Raw genomic sequence first — 8,685 nt, 5'->3', positions numbered from 1 at the left:
ATGTTTTATTTTATTTCATTATTTAATTATTATTATTATTTAAAATAAATTTATTTAAAATTTCAATTAAAAAATAACATATATTTTTATTTTTATTTAATTTATTTAATTTTTTAAAAATAAATTTATTTAATTGTGCAAAAAATAAAATAAAATAATTTTTATTTAATCTAGCTAAAAATAATTAAAATATTAAAACTATATTTAATATTGCTATTACTTAGTAAATAATTGAAAATGATAAAATAGTCATTTCAGCATTTATCATGTTCCATAATATCCCAAACAAACATTGGATTCATTAAAAATAGTCTAATCCAAACATCTAATCCTATGACTAAACAAACATACCCTACAAAAAAATCAAGATTTAGCAGCGGCCAAAACTGTCGCTAAAAGCAGAAAAAAGTGTCGCTAAAAGCTAGAAGATCTTTACCCGCGGTTGAAGTAGCGACGGCCAAACCGCCGCAGTAGGCTCGTCGGTATATCCTTATAGTGGCATTTTCTTCAAGCGCTGGTATAGTTATTTTTATTGTGACGGTCGATGTAGTGATAGTTGCAAATGTCGCTATATCTTAAATTTACCTATTACTTGCTAACTTTATAACGACGGGTCAACTGCTGCTATATCCTTCATTTTGTGACATTTTGTGAACCGCTGCTATATCTTGACTCTATTCCATCAGTTTTACACTATTGCTATAACCATAGAATTCTTTTTGAATTTTATTTACAGCGATGGTTATAAACCGCGGTTATAGGCTATTTTTATTATTCAATTAGCAATAATATATAACTTGAAATTTTTAATGATTTGCTAACCATTAATGGTTGTTTCTCACTTATATATCGATAAAAACACTATTTTATTCTAATGGCTCAATACTCAATAATTGTAAAATGTAAAAGAGTCTGCATTTTCATAATCCCAAAATATCCAAAACGCCTTAATTAAAGGGTTCATTACATAAGCCTATAATACAAAATAGATCCAATATTTCTAGCAAACTAATATCCCACACCATAATCTAAAAGGTACAAATAAACTTGTCACATGACAATAGTACTCAAATATATTACTCATGACGCCATTTTATAAAGACCTCCATAAAAAATGTTCAAATTGAGAAATGACGTTCATTGTTTGATTAAGAAAAGAATCCCAATTTCATCTGCAAATGCCTGCACAAAATAAAAAACGAAGTCTCATTAAAATCCAGAGTCCTTGTATGAGTAATAGAGATCTGCTATCAATGAACAAAAAAACAAGATACGAACTATATTACCTTTCCAGTCTCATAAGACACCACCTTTGGTGCAGTAAGGTCACTCTTGTTTCTAACTAGAAGCTTGTTTACATTCTCACTTGCATACTGGTCAATTTCACTTAACCATTGCTTGACATTGTTAAAACTCTCTTGATCGGTCACATCGTAAACAACCTGACAACAAAACCACTAGAATAAGACTAAATCCATACATTAAAAAGCAAACTCAACAAGAAGACAATTCAATGCTTACAATAATGCCATGTGCACCGCGATAGTAACTGCTACTGATTGCCCTAAAATGTTCTTGTCCAGCAGTATCCCACTGCATGTCCAGAGAAAAGAAGAAAGATGAGAGTTGTTAGCAAGAAAACAGTTTATAGAAAAACATGGGACACCATGTTGAAGAAAACATCACAATAAATTGACTAAAAACAAAATTGTAATATAATTAACATATAATCTCAAGAGTGTGAATTCTCTGGGTTTCATTTCGAATAAAGCTATCCTTCAAATTTTTACAAAATTTAAGCATACTTTTATGCAAAATTTCCATCCTATGGCAAAGAAATGTTTATATGGCATTCCTTATTTACACAGATTCCCAATCAAACACTAAATCAAAGCTGAAACTGAAATTTACAACTTTCATAGATAGAACAAACTAATAATGCACTTAAAACTTACAATCTGGAGTTTAATGGTTTTCCATCCTGCTCAACTGTGCGGATTTTCTGCAGAAGAGAACATAAGAATAATTTACAACTTTACAATCTATGTTAAGGTAATCAGCAACCCAAACCAAGGGAAATAAGAAAGATTGCTTACGAAGTCAACTCCAATAGTGCTAATGTAACTTTCCAGATATGAATCATCCAGATTACAGAAATAATAAAAATGGTTAATGAACTTGGCATCTGTCTGGAGCCCACATTTGTTTGGAGACCAGAACACATTGAAAAATAACACAATCACATCAAAACAACATGGCTAATTAAAGCAATGTTGAAAAAGAAAGAAGGAATAGAAATGGAAGGGGAAAAGAAGAAGAAGAAGCTGTGTAAAAGAGGGAGAACTTACAGCAAACCTATACTTTAAAATTGTGCATAAAAAATATAGTGTTAAGTAGTCACTTTTAGGTTAAAAATAAACAAGCCAAATATATATACATTCATAAGAACGTATTAATAAATAAGAAATGAATAAAACAAAAACACTCACCAATATATTAACATGTTTCAACTTATTTTGTTATTTATTTCAGAATAGGTGAAAATTTTATTATAGAATAATGGTTAGGTAAGGTTTGCTCCATTCTATCATCACCACTTATTATTTAATTACAAAAATTCTGTCAAATAGACGGGATTCATGCATTTAATGAGTTATGTTTGATTCATTGATTTATTAAATTTAAATTTTTCCTATTGTTATGTTCATATAGCTTTGATGGTAATCAAGATAACAGTTAATGTGATCACTTTATTTATTATTTTTTCTTATAAATATTTTTATTTTTATTTTATAGGTAACAGATGATCTATAAAAGAAAAGGAAATGGCCAAATACAATAATGGTTTCTTTCTAGGGCCAAAATAATAGTGGTGATTAAATAGTTCCTTTTTTGACAGGAAGGTTTGGTCATTGACCCATCGTTGAGAGCATCATACCAGCATCAACAATTCTACTTACCCCCAAAAAATATTCAATGTTGTTGTGCCACACAATTTATCACAAAATTGGACACAACTTTTTAAAATTGAACATTTTTTGAAATTTATAGAATAATTCTAAGTCCACACAATTTTATCACAGAATTTGACACAACTTTTTCATGTGAGATGTAACCATTAAATGTGTGAGTCCCGCCTCCATGTGAAAGAAGTTGTGTTTGATTATGTGATCGGATTATGTGCACGTAAAATAATTGATCAGAATGAGAACTCATCAGTAGGGCCCGCATTGACTAAACTAATGTACTGCAAAGAGACTTTTTGTCCAAGGAACTCATGAACATTATCAAGAGTGGAAGGATTGAAGTCATTGAAATCCAAAACATTATTTTGCTGTAAGTATGCCCAGGCCAAGTTCCCCAATACCCTGTTATTCCAAAAATAGTCTTCACTCTAATGTTGAGGCATTTCAATCTGTTCTTCAATTCTACCAGATCTCTGTAATAAAATGAAAATGTATACTCAAAGATTTGTCTTGGTCACCAAGTAATTAAAGAGAGTATTCAAGATGTCAAACTATAACTATTAGGCTAAATGGGAAAGAGAAAACAGAGGGGAAAAAAAGTTTTTTTAATTAGGATCATTTTAGAACTAAAACCCCTTACCATGAAGATTCAAGAAACTACTAAAATGTTATTTTAAATTCATCACGACAAAGTTCTCAAAAAAGGCTTGAAATCCATTTGTAAACTATGAAATCTAAATTTGAACTAGTTCCTTGAATAAATAGTGCCAAATCATTTAATTTCCTATCCATTAAATCCAAACACAACCTATTCCAAATGCCATGAAAATCAAAAAGGCATTTTTTCCAAATGCTATGAAAATCACACCAGTCATCCATACACAAAAGTTGCATTTCCAAATTCTCCTAATTGTTACCAACAAAATTCACATCAGATCAACAGCTATATCTGTAACAACCCTTGTCACTGTTTACCGATTAACCACTGATTACTGCTAAATTGAGACTGATTATGATTGGTAACTGAATTGATTGAAGTATTGAACTGACTGACTGAAATCTGGAACTGAATTGATTAAGTATATCTGTTTAATTGTATGTCTATCTGTTGACTGTTTGATTATCTGTTCATGCCTTTGTGTTTAAATTGCGAATTGAAGGCCTTATCGGCGGCCGAATTTGAAATTGATTGATGATTTGTGTTCATTGGAATTTATATGATTTTATGGTGTATTTATCTAAAATGTGATTTGGTATGATTAAATTAGATTAAAATGAGTTAAATTGCAATAGTTGGCTTAATTACCAACATGCCACTTAGTGGACCACTTAGGCAACATATTTGAGCTTTATTATACATTCAACACAACATTTCATCAGGCTCTTTCCTTGTTATTGTCGACCAAGAGAGGAGAGTGGGAGGTTTGGAATGAATTCAACTTGATTTTGTGTATTGGCTTGAAGAATTGGAATATAGGTTGCAAATTAAGCTTCCTCACCTTGTATTGGAGACCTAGGTAAGGGAATTCAACCTCTGATTGTTGTGTTTAAGCTTGTTCTTGCATGGTTTTGAGCAAAGTTGAAGTCTAGAGCCAATTTATGGCTCAAATTGTTGAATTGGAGCTTAAGTGTTGCATGCATGTATATATATTGAAGTTTTGAGGTTGTAGTCCATAATTCCTCACATGCATGTCCATGTTTTGAGTGTAGACCATGATTTCATCTTGTGTTTGAAGATATTGACTCGTTAGAGCATGAAATTGAAGCTTTGAAATGGTTTAAATTCATGCATGTTATGTTTGAATTATGTTCATGAAAATTGGTTTCAAATTGAGTTGAATTGATCTTCCTTTTGGGCCTTGATTTTACAAATTGAGCTTTGAATCATGTTATTCAATGTATTTACAAATGTTTTGCAGGAAAAGGGGCCAAATGAATTGGTTTTAATGCATTTGAACTTAGTTTGAGCTTGGAAGTTCAAATCTGGAAATTCCAGATTTTGAACTCCCGTTCGAGCGGGGGAAGTGGCGCTCAAGCGGGAAATTCGTGCTCCCAGTACTTTGCACTGTTTTGATGTCCGCTCGAGCGGAATAATTGACGCTCGAGCGGGACCTTGTGTCTCATGCTCGAGCGGCTATCGAGAGCCCATCGAGCGTGATTTTCACATATCTAGTACTTTTGCCCTGTTTTGCAGAACGCTCGAGCGTGAAAGTCTACGCTCGAGCGGATACCTTTGTCTGCATGTCCGCTCGAGCGGGTAAACCTACGCTCGAGCGGGACCTCTATTTTTTGAAAATTCTGAAAATATTTTCTGAATGCATCTTTGCATCCTCATCCCATCCTAGGCATTCTTAGGCCTAGTTTAAGACATCTTAATGAGGATATAGATGTAGAACACACCGAGGCAAATTAGGGATTAAGTTATTATCTTTCCTAACTGTGTAGCTTAGTGTGTGTTCAATCTGTAACTGTGTAGGGTTTGTATCTGGGGACGCGCTCTAGCTTAACTGTAGCCCAGAACTCTGTGAGTAACAACTGTGTAAAGATATGTTCAAAATGATTATCTTCTGAACAATTAAACTGTACTGCTTTCTGAACTGATACTGTTAATTGAATGAATGTATCTCTTATATTCTGAACTGTATTGTGGCATCCTTAGCAACTACTGTCTACTGTTACTGCTACTGTTACAGAGATCTCTGTCGGTTCCCTTGTTGGAACCACTACTGTTTACTGATTGATGGCCATCATTGACTGCTCGGTCTTTTAAGACCTACTGTTTACTGTACTGTTATGCTAATGGATGTACCACATATGACTGAATGACTGATATACTGAATTAACGAACTATTTTCATTACTGTAAGGACATTCATTCTTAACCTCTTTATGCATTACGTTATTCACTGGGCTTTAGCTCACTGCTCATATATATATGTAGATGTACAGGCACCAGACCGTGGCTAGAAGCGTTGGTGTAACTCCAGTTTTGTCAAGCCAACCACTGTGCCTCACTACGAGGTTCCGAGCCTATCAAGTTATGGCTTAGGGGTGTTTTAATTTCCCGTCTATCTTTGTATTTGTTTTGTATAACTGTTTAGACTGTTACTGTACTGTTTAATAGGGATTAGGTCCCTGAACTGAATAATTGTATATATGTACATATTGTTCTGTATTGTTCATGTATATGTGTATGAAAAATCTTTTTGCATACAGACTCACAGCTCATTGGACATTGTTTATTTACTGTATTGGCTTCTGCCAGCCCCTGTACTCTGTATTACTGTTCTACTGTTAAGTAGGCCTTCGGTAATCTCAGATTACTGGCCGGTTACGGTACTAAACCCATAGGGATGGGTTTGGGTTGTGACAATATCTATGGTGATAGAGAAGGTCAGATTTCGAAGAAATGTGCGTACCTTGTAGAGTTCAACTACCACGTTGTCAAGAGATTCCTGAGATTCAAGGGAGCATAGATAGCGGAAAGATGGAAAATTGAGCTTTCATTAATCATTTTTAGAAAATATGCATAAAATTCAAACAATATCAATGCCCAGATCTTTAACCCACAATAGTACAATCAAGGTTTGGCTTAAAGTCATTCTCCTAGAAAACTGATCTTTAACCCACCATTTATTGATTTATCATATAAAATTCACCAAATTTATGTTGGTTCAAAATGGGAAGAATTTATTAATCCACCTATGTATAAAACTTATTGCTTAAAGACAAAGGAAAGTATGGGAAGAACTTATTAATCCACCCATGCTATCATCAAGACAATGGATTGAAGTGAGAGAAACAAGTAGCTATCAGCAAATATCAACAATCAATCTAATCTATTAATAGTTCTTCTCTCTCTTCCAAAATCCTATGAGCTTGTTTTCTAAATTTTTTATTTGACTATTAGAATAGCTGATGACATTCATGAAGTACCATCAGCAATGTAATTTTTTTAAAGGGGTTTCAAAACCTCTTCACTGCAACAAGGATTGCCATGTCCAATTTTAGCAATCCATCACTAGCATTTGAACCCTTGAACTGAGGTGCATGGGGTCATACTCAAGAGCAACAGGCTCAAGGAGGGCTAGTATGGATTCGTATGTCCAAACTGCAATAAATAGGATTGTTCATTCAAATTCAACAGTTCACTGATGGTTATAACTGTGCTCATAATAATAAGAACAAGGACAAGAAGAAAATACCATTACAATGCGAATCTGTTAAGCATCATCAACCCCAGAAATTGAATAGCAATTGCTTTGCCTCAAGTATTTATATTCATTTTCACTTTTCAAATTCAAAATCTCTGTGTTGCAAAGCAACAAAGTGTAAAATAATAAATACATAAAAAACAAAAAAGGGGAAAAGGTGTAACATAGAGTATAATATAAAGGTTGAAAAACTAGGCTAGCATGTGACCTTGTTATGCACATATGCACAAATCTGACACAAACTAGGATATATCAGAGATTACAATGTGGAGCAATCAAATTCATGCCCCTCTCTCTCTCTCTCTCTATGTATATATATATATATATATATCTTTGTGTGAGAGTGGAAATTTTTGGGTAAACTAAACCGACAAGGGTTCCATTTGATCTTTGCAAAGTCAAAAAAATCCAAATTCCAAAATGGCAGTGTTCCCTATGAGACAACATTAATAATTTCACATAAACTCAAGTTGATAATGTTGTAATTTCACATTAACAATTGATTCAACACTACCAAGAACCAAACTTCATATATTAATTGATATAATCAATAAGCTATAATGCATATTGTAACAAGCCCGCGGGGGACCTCGCCACAGCTCGGACTCGATTTGTAGTTAGTCACGGTTCTAAGTCTGAACCAAAGAGTCCAAATCCGGCAAATCGTTTTGAGAAAACTGATTTTTGAAAGAAGTGCCAAACATGGACTGCTTTGCCAGATACAGAGTCGCCACCTAAATATTTTATTTTGGGAAATTTAGGAAACCCTGACTCGGTGCCAAAAGGCCACGCGTCCGTCATCACCAAAGTTGCCTCGGCTTGGGAACTTGGGTACGATTGGGGAAGGTCACTTTGTGAGCACCCCCGCTCGCCCGATCAAAAATCGGCCTCTACTAACCATGATATCTATTTTTGAAAACATTGTGAGTTCTTGTTCCGGTTATTAGCCTAGGTTACTATGTGATGCTCACAGCATACAAGTATAGACTGGATCGCCTAAATTGGAACAAAACATTTCATGTTTGTTTTTTTGAAAGAGGTTTTGCTACCCGCAGGTAGGCTTTAAAACATTTGATGATTTATTCCAATTCAGATAACCCAACCTTCACCCACAGGCATTCAGGCAGTTATATCATATAAGCACATAGCCTCATGGTAAGCATGCTATTCATGGCAGCACTCACACGCATGCAAGGATGCTAAAGCATAAAGCTTACCAGGTACTCCAAGCCAAAACAAAAACTCATTAGAAATCATGCATGAATCCTAAGTATACAGAAATGCCTAATGCAACACATGCAAAATGCAGTTATAGTAGGCTCGGCTATTCTAAGATGGTATATGAAATGTTACAACTATCATGTATTCAACTTTGAAATTGAAAGTACAATGCAGTTAGTATGATGCGCCGAGCCCGGTGCATGTAATACAGATGAATGATGCAAACATGTTGTCATACTGTATGCTAATTTAAATATGCCCTAATCTAACCATCATAAGCAGATA

General features: G+C 34.0%; 1 pseudogene across 1 annotated transcript; it reads right to left on the bottom strand.

Moving 5' to 3' along the window:
* Nucleotides 1–893: 893 nt before the first annotated feature.
* Nucleotides 894–6,567, bottom strand: LOC114262058 (ras-related protein RIC1-like; annotated as a pseudogene). Its single transcript, XR_014341295.1, has 7 exons — nt 6,508–6,567; nt 6,385–6,420; nt 2,097–2,258; nt 1,956–2,002; nt 1,522–1,593; nt 1,287–1,442; nt 894–1,182 (listed from the first exon to the last, which is right to left on the bottom strand). The product of XR_014341295.1 is annotated as a ras-related protein RIC1-like (transcript).
* Between the last annotated feature and the right edge of the window lie 2,118 nt (nt 6,568–8,685).

Source organism: Camellia sinensis, chromosome 9 (assembly GCF_055761805.1).
Source record: "Camellia sinensis isolate YWXY chromosome 9, ASM5576180v1, whole genome shotgun sequence".
Classification (NCBI taxonomy): Eukaryota; Viridiplantae; Streptophyta; class Magnoliopsida; order Ericales; family Theaceae; genus Camellia; species Camellia sinensis.
This window is presented reverse-complemented; position numbering and strand designations above follow the sequence as displayed.